Source organism: Tinamus guttatus, unplaced genomic scaffold (assembly GCF_059628265.1).
Source record: "Tinamus guttatus ecotype Peru unplaced genomic scaffold, ASM5962826v1 Tinamus_guttatus_pri_ptg000190l, whole genome shotgun sequence".
Taxonomy (NCBI): domain Eukaryota; kingdom Metazoa; phylum Chordata; class Aves; order Tinamiformes; family Tinamidae; genus Tinamus; species Tinamus guttatus.
The window spans coordinates 851,104-858,823 of record NW_028288724.1 but is presented as its reverse complement, the minus strand read 5'-3'; the positions used below and the strand labels follow the sequence as shown (position 1 = coordinate 858,823).

The 7,720-nt window shown below is 52.5% G+C and overlaps 1 long non-coding RNA gene across 1 annotated transcript; it reads left to right on the top strand.

The window, feature by feature from the left end:
* The first annotated feature begins 6,294 nt into the window (after window positions 1–6,294).
* On the top strand, window positions 6,295–7,218 carry LOC148594883 (uncharacterized). The gene is made up of 3 exons (XR_015913300.1): window positions 6,295–6,324; window positions 6,572–6,616; window positions 7,056–7,218. It is a non-coding gene; the product is annotated as an uncharacterized LOC148594883 (long non-coding RNA).
* Window positions 7,219–7,720: the final 502 nt, after the last annotated feature.

The window sequence follows — 7,720 nt, the reverse complement described above, 5'->3', positions numbered from 1 at the left end:
TATTTGGACCCCAAATAGAGCTATTAAGCCATGGGGATCCCACCACGTGGCATCCACACCATGACCCTGAGCTCAAAGGCTGCTCTGCCAGTCTGGATGAACAAACAGGAGGCAGCAGTTGGGGTCCTGCACAAAAAGCCCTGCTGGGCTAAGGAAAAGTCCAAGGCTTCCTTTCTAGCACAGGCATCTCCAGCAGCTTCTCCAGAGCCCAGCAGGAGCTGCGGAGCCCCTTAGCCTCATTCACACAGGTCTCGTAGCCTTCCAGATGCAGCTCTCATGCAGCAAACCCCTCACTAGGGTCACTACCAAGGCATTTTCACCCAGCGAGAGGATGGTGCTGTGCACACAGCATCCCAGGGGCTCATCCCACGAGTGCACAGTGCAGGCGGCTGCTGCCACTGCGGGAGGAAGCGCTCAGCACTGAGCCCACCAAAACATCCAGCAGCTCCTTGGCAGCCACCACAACGCTCTTCTGGCTGCTCCAACCAATGGCTCCTTCCCTTGACAGTTCCCTCCTCCACAAAACCTGCAGGACCTGCCATGGCCAGCCTGCAGACGGCTTTCAGACCTCATGACTGCAGCACCCTGGGGTCTGGGGTGGAAGGGAACTGAGCAGGGCAAGAGATAGCAGGCAAGAGAGCTCTACATCTCCTAGCAGGAATGGCTGTGAACAGAGTGAGCAATTGCTGTCCTACATGCTTTGGGCCACTTAGCTCTATGCAAGATGTAAAAATATAAATTTCTAAATGCTGTGGGCCTGAATATGAATTTTTTAATGTGAGTAGAAATAAAGCAAATAAAAAATCAAGTAGGTGCTTGTCCCTGAGCAGCCACTTGAGGGTAATTGTGCTCTTGAAGTGTTTCTGATAAGCCGTGTTTGCTCACAGCTGCATGCACAAGGAGACTATTCAGGCAGCTGTCCACTCTGTAGAGCTCCCATGGGCTTGACCAGGAGGTAGGAGTGGGTGGAGGGGTAGAGCTTCCCAGACACCTGGGTTCCCTCCAGCACCTGACAGTGGTTAGAGCTGGCAGGGGGCAGAGGCAGCCCCTTCCATACAGGAGTCCTGGCTGGACAGAGGGCTGAGAGCTGCCCAGGGATGGCTCCAACCCAAATATGACCTGGGCAAAGCTTGCCAGACACACACAGTTTAATGGTAAATGATATATCAAATGTCCTCTGCCTGCTTTGGATTTCTCTCAGAGAGTCTTGGCCTCTCTTCGGCAAATATTCCCTCATTACAGCAATGCATACACTTCATTCATTATTTTCACAGTAACTTCAGAGTGCGAGTAATGCCACAGCTTTTTTAAGTACAATAAATAATTCAACGCTTTTTTAAATTCAGTTTTCCAGTAGTAATGCACAAAGCAGAAACAGGCAAAAAGAAAATCTTCTCCCTGACTGCTTCCTGTCTGGACTGCGTCCAAAGCAAATATTGAAGTCAGCACTGGGTGGCTTAAGTCTTTTCGTAAGTGATACATAACAGCTCCCTGTGCTATGGTAAGTCTCCCATAAAGATAAGAGCAAACATGCATCCTGTAAGAGATAATCTTGGAAAATGACCTAGAGTGTTTCACTAAAGAATCTGACCGTTCTCATGAATCATGCTTCAGTGCCTCTCATTTATCTCTTCTCATTGGGAAAAACCTAGACAACGTCTGCCTGAAGTTGTGACAGAGACTGTATCATGATGGGAACAAAACCAGTGTGACACTGGGGTTCCCTGTAATTGGGGAACTGCCACCTTCCCCCTGAAGTGATCCAGCTGTAAAGCACAATCAAGAAGAAAAACTTGGCTACACAGAGAAGGCAGCTCTCAGCCCACAAGCCATCGTGTTTGGAGGCTGCAATGGGCTTAGCCTGACAGAGGGCCCCTGGGACAGGCAACTATTTGCAAGCAGCAACCTCTGCCTTCTTGCCCATCAGGACCAAGTTGGCTGGGGGAGGAGAGTTGAATTACAGTGGAGAGAGAGAAATCCAAGGTGATTTATCCATGCGCCTCATTGGTTAGCTTTCAAAATGCATAGGAGATCTTTCTCCTGACCTGAAAGTGGTCCAAGCTTTTGCTAAGATATTTTTTTAAGTTAATATCTCTTCAAAATCAATGAACTTGACCAAAGTGCTATCAATGTCCTTTCCATCTCCCCTGGTGTGGCATGCTGGACAGCATTACTACCGAACGTGGAGCGTCCAGGCTTGCTTGGAGGTTGAGGAAGGCTATGGAGTTTCATGGTAGCCCATTCTCCTAAAGGGCTCTCTTGACTCTAACACAAAACTAGAAGTATCAGCATTTGAAGAACATAATGGCTCTTCCACTTTTTAGGTTCATGCCATATCACGGCCAAGGTGAAACACCTGTAAATAGCCAGGACGTTCTTGGCTAGTCTATGTGTGTTTCATTTATCTGAAACCTTGATTTCTTCTCTGTAACTCAGTTTCCAGATCCTTGTTTTCTGCTTTATTCACTTAGCAACTGAACAGAGACATGTGGTGAAGATGTTTCTGCGCTCCCAGGCTGGTCAGTGGCACATTTCCTTGCAATAGGTCAGCCAGCAACTCCTGCTGCCCCATGGTCTTTGGTGCTGCTGCTGACCGGACACACTCACAAAAGCTTCTGCCCAATTAGCACAAGTGCACTTTCTATTTCTGAAAGGCAGTGGAGAAGCACCTGATCTTGTAAAGTTTTTTTTTTTCTCTTTAAGTTAATATCATCACTGCCCCTGAGCATGAGATGCAGGCAGGGAACATACTTGAATGTCCTGCAAGTGTTGCCAGCTCAGGAGGGGAAAGGGGGCTTGGACACCTGATTCCCTGCTCTGCTCTGGCTAGGAGGGAAGGATCATGGATAAATGCCTCCTGTTGCTTAAGTCAGAGATTCCCAACTCTGATAGGCAAGGTGAACCACTGCCTAATCTCTGACCAGCTCTCTGACCCATACAGGCCCCCGTGCCAGGGAGAGCAAGCCAGGCATGTGGGGACCTCTCTCCCATCCTGCGCTGACTGCAAGACTGTCTTCCTCTGCCAGCTCTAGCCTCTGTCAGGCAGTAGAGTGAACCCAGGTGTTTGGGGGTTTGGTGTTTGGGTGGCTGTATTCCACCTCATGGACAATCCTCTGGGTCCTCCAGAGAGGAGGCCAGCTCCCGGAATAGAATGTTTATGCACAAAGCCCTGGGCAAACACAGGTTATCAGAGATACTTCATGGGCACAATTATCCTCGAGTGGCTGCTCAGGAACAAGCACCTGCTTCATCTCATGCCCTCTGAAGAGCCACATTCTCCTTGAGGACAACACCTGCCTTTGCTGTGACAACGTGGCCTTTGCTACGGACCAGGGCATTGAAAGGTCACTCCCTGGGGAAGAGACAGTGGCTTCTCTGAGTCCCATGGAGGGAGAGACAGCTGCTGAAAGCCTAGTTGGGGATGGGCCACTGAGACCCATTGGACATGGACAGATCTGGAGAGCAGGACTGAGGCATCTGGGAGGGCATGGTCCATCAGGCGCAGTTCCCCTCTGATCCATGCTCTGCTTTGGGGAGGCTGCAGCTGGAGTCTGGGACCAGTTTGAGCCCCAGTGTAATGGAGGTTGGAGAAGCTGGAGCTGGGCACTGAACTCACCCCTAGCAGCTTCCCCAAGTCCAACAATCCCTCATCTCGTAATGTCTACCATTCACCGTTGCTCGTCTTTTACATTGTGTCCCAGTACATGCACTGGGTTCCTGGCAGACCGGGTGAATCTGTCTTTGTGGGGCTGTCAGGGGGAATCATGTTGGGGCAGGAGGTCCTCCCTTCAGGGTGTCCCGCTGTCATGGGGGTGCTGCCACTCGCCACCCTCTGGATGCCTGTGTCCTTCTGTGAGGAGCTGCCAAGTGCAGGATGGAGGCAGGAGGACTGATGCCAGGGGAGGGCAGGTTGCCAGGGCCAAGATTGACTTTGCCCTGGGGCTCTTGGAATGGGGAAGTTCTGGGAGGGATAAATTTGCTCCTCACCCTTAGCAGCCGCATCCAGGAATCACCAGGCCTTGGAGGAAGATGAAGGTCGCAGTGCTCAGCGTGGCTGTGCTTCTTGCCATCCTATACCACCCAGCAGATGCACTGGTGAGCTCTAAAGCGAGGGTGATGGACTTGATGCTGGAGGTGACTGCAGGGGCTGAGTTTTCCTGTGTCTGTGTAGGGCAGAGAGAGCCATGGCTGCTGCCACAGGGACCTGCAGGAACCCTTCTGTGAGGGTAGAGCTGAGATGAGCTAAGCAGAGATGAGCAGAGGGGAATAATTGTGGCTGGGGCCATGCCCAGGGGTTGTGGATTTGGGCTGTTGGGTGCCCCCTGACTGCCAGACACAGTGCCCTCCCAGCCACCTGCGGCCCAGATCAGTAAGGGACGTGGACCTATTCCCGCACTGCTGGGTCCTTCTTACACCCTGACCCTCACCTCTTACCCTCCAGAAAGTGAGACCACTACTCACGGACGAAGATGTGGAGTTGGGTGTGAAACCTCTGGTAAGTGCTCCGATGGCTCCCAGGTCCCAGTCAGGAGCCTCAAAATCCCCCTCTAGAGACATTGCCCTGCACTGGCCTTCTGGACACCTCCTGCATGGGACACCAGGAATCCCTTTGCTCCAGACCACCTCAGCACCTCTTCTTGGTGTCCTTCAGCTCCCTTGTCCTTGATCTGTCTCCTTCTCCTTTCCTGGTGTTCCCCAAACTCCTCTTTTTGGTCTCCCCCAGGCATCTCTTTCCAGGCTGCCCCAGGCCTGCACCTTTCACACCACCAGTGTTCACCAAATCTGTTCAGTCCCCCAGTGCCCGAGTTTGGTTCCTGCCAAACTGTCCCCGGTCCTGACACCTTTGCTGTGCCTACCACAGAAACAGGGCTGTGGGTGTCGGCTGCTGGACACCCCCAATTCAGCAGACACAATGTTGTCCACATCCTCCCAGACACCTGTGTCCCAGAGCAGTGTGGGGTGTGGACCTATCCCCCCACTACTGGGTTCATCTTGTATGCTGAACCTTTTCTTACCCCTCCAGGATGTGGAGGCACTTGACCCGGAAAACGGGGCTGCTCCGGATCTCCTCTGTACGGTAAGTGCCCACATGGCTCCCCAGGTTCCCATGTGGGCTCTGGCATCCCAAAGAGCCTGGAGATTCCTTGCCAGAGACCACATGGGAGCCCTGGGTGGGGATGGGGAACAGAGTACGGGTTTCTCACCACCCTTACTGCTGTTGTCTCTGGTGTGGACTGAATTGCTATGGGTGAGGATCAACCTCTCTGGCTGTGCCTCTCTCCTTCCCACACATGGGCTCCTGGTAGCATCTCCGCTGCACCCAACAGCCCCAGGAAATGTAGTTGTGTCCCTCCCACAGACACCCTAGGATCATTAACCTGGTAAATGTGGTCAGGCCTGTCCCCTCTGCCCCCTTTGTGGGAAGGTGCCCCAAAATCCTGTGCTGGCTCCCAAGAACTCTCTGTGAGGGTGGCCAGAAATCTCTTCCCTCTGGAGCTCCCCATCCTCCCTTTACCATCTCCCCATGATTCTTTGCTCCTGATCTCCCTCCATTCAGCATTCCCAGATCTCCAGCCTTCATTCTTTTCCAATCAGCTCTTTTCACTCCACCCCCACCAGAGTTCTCTGCCTTCCATCCCACCCAGGCCTTACCTTGTGCTCCCCAAATGCCATTTCTTTGACCCAGCTTACTAAATCCCATCTACCCAGGCCTGCAGCATCCTTGGTGTGGCTTCCCCCACACCTTTGCCTTCAGCCCATCCTAGTCACCCTTCTTGCCCTCCCGAAGTCCCTCCCATTTGAATCCCAGTCCCTTCCCTACTGTCTCCCCAATCCTGTTCCTTTAGCACCTGCAAATCCAGGCTCCACCATCACCATTCCCTTCCCTTTAGGCCCCGCATAGCCACATTCCTTTCTCTGGGGGTTGCCAGATACCCTGCCTTTGGGCCTCCAACTCTCATCCCCATCGCTATTGCTGCTTTTCTTTTCAACAAGACACAAGGGTCCAAGTGGACATTGCAAGCAATAGGCTTGGCAAGGCAGGGAGTTCCTATTCCCAATTAGAACATTGGGAGCCTTGGGTCCAGGCACAATGGGGAAGATACTCCAACCCAGTGTAGACTGACATGGGCTTCTTCTTGCCTAGAACGCAGGAGATGCTGCTCTGCCAGCAGATGGAGATGTTGCTGCTGTGCCAGTAAGTAATGGGGCGCACTTGAGGGGCAGCCAGTGTGGGGAACTGGACGGGCCTTGGGGACAGACCTCTGTCCCTCATTGTCCCCTTTTCTGCTGCAGGCTGAAGACGCGCGAGAGAAGAGGGCTCTGGTAGGTACCACAACAGGAGCAGGCCCCAGCCCAGCCCTTCCACTAGACTGCTAGGTCACTCCAGTGTCCACAATGCGTTCCCCATTGACCCCACTGCACCCCAGCATTGTCATTTGACCCCAATAAGCATGCGTGTGTCCTACAGCTTTCCCAGGGCCTCCTTCCTCATTGCCCCTGGTGCTGTCCCCGGTCTCCCGGTACAACCCAGCCCATCCCAGTGTGTCCCTAACACTCCCTTTCTCCACAGCCTCTGGATGCCAAGTTGGCACTTGCTGCAGCCCGTGAGGCCTAGGTGAGCAGCATCAGGGTATACCCAGACCTACAAGGAATCCTTGACCTTGGGGGATCCCAGGACCACCTGTAGTAGGGAGGATGTGGGTTGGTGTGGGAGGACAGAGTGACCTGTCCCAGGGTGACTTGGGCAAAGCCATCCCCACTCCTTCCTCTGTGCTCAGTGGGACCACACAGATGCCTAGAGTCACAGTGCTGCCTGGGATCTGGGCTCTGAGAACTGTTTGGATCCTAAGGGTCACTGTAAGGATAGGGCAGGCCTCAGTCATCTGTACAGACCTCCAGGGTCCATGTATGGAGCAGCAAAGGCTCTGGGTTTTGAATGGAGCCAGGAGAGCTAAGCCCTGTCCTGAGGCCTCCAGGGGATCCAATTCCCTCTCTTTCTCCTCGGCATTTCAGAACATCCTAGTAGGATGGTGACCTCTCTCTTCTCCCAGCAGACTTTGGAGTCGCATTCTGTGCCCTGTCCTTGAAGACTGGCACTGTGGATGACCCCTGTCCTGTCCCCCTCCAGTGGTTTGAGCAGATCATTGTCCCTGGACCCCAAAATCAAATCCTTGAGATTTCTGGGCCATTTTCCCCAAATGATCAATAAATGCATTAGCAAAATTGTGCTTCACGTGTGTGTTTTTATGTGTGTGTGTCCCTGTATTGGAGATGAAAATTTCTATGATCTGTAGAGTCATAAATAAGCATTGTATAAAACAAAATCCAGACCTTGGAGGGAAAAACACTGAATCTTGATAATGCTCAGCAGAGGCCACTAACAAAGGAAGGTTGTAATACGTGGATCCCTGAAGAAGAACAAAAAGCAACATGTTATCTAAACCAACAAAGAAGTAGTTAGTTCAGAAGCAACAAGAACTGCTGCTCAGGCTGGTTTGCAGCCAGCCTGACTATAAACTGCTGTCTAAGGAAGTTTGAAGGCCAAAGTCACTGTGAGAACGAGAAGGATAAGGGAAGCGAGAAAACCAAATTGAGGGATGACACCCCCTTCTGGAATTTGCACAGGCGCGGTCCTAGAAGGATGATATAATAGAGAGGTGGAGATTTACCCACCCCTAGGTGGCCTCCTGGCACGTACTGGCCCTACGTGACCGGACGT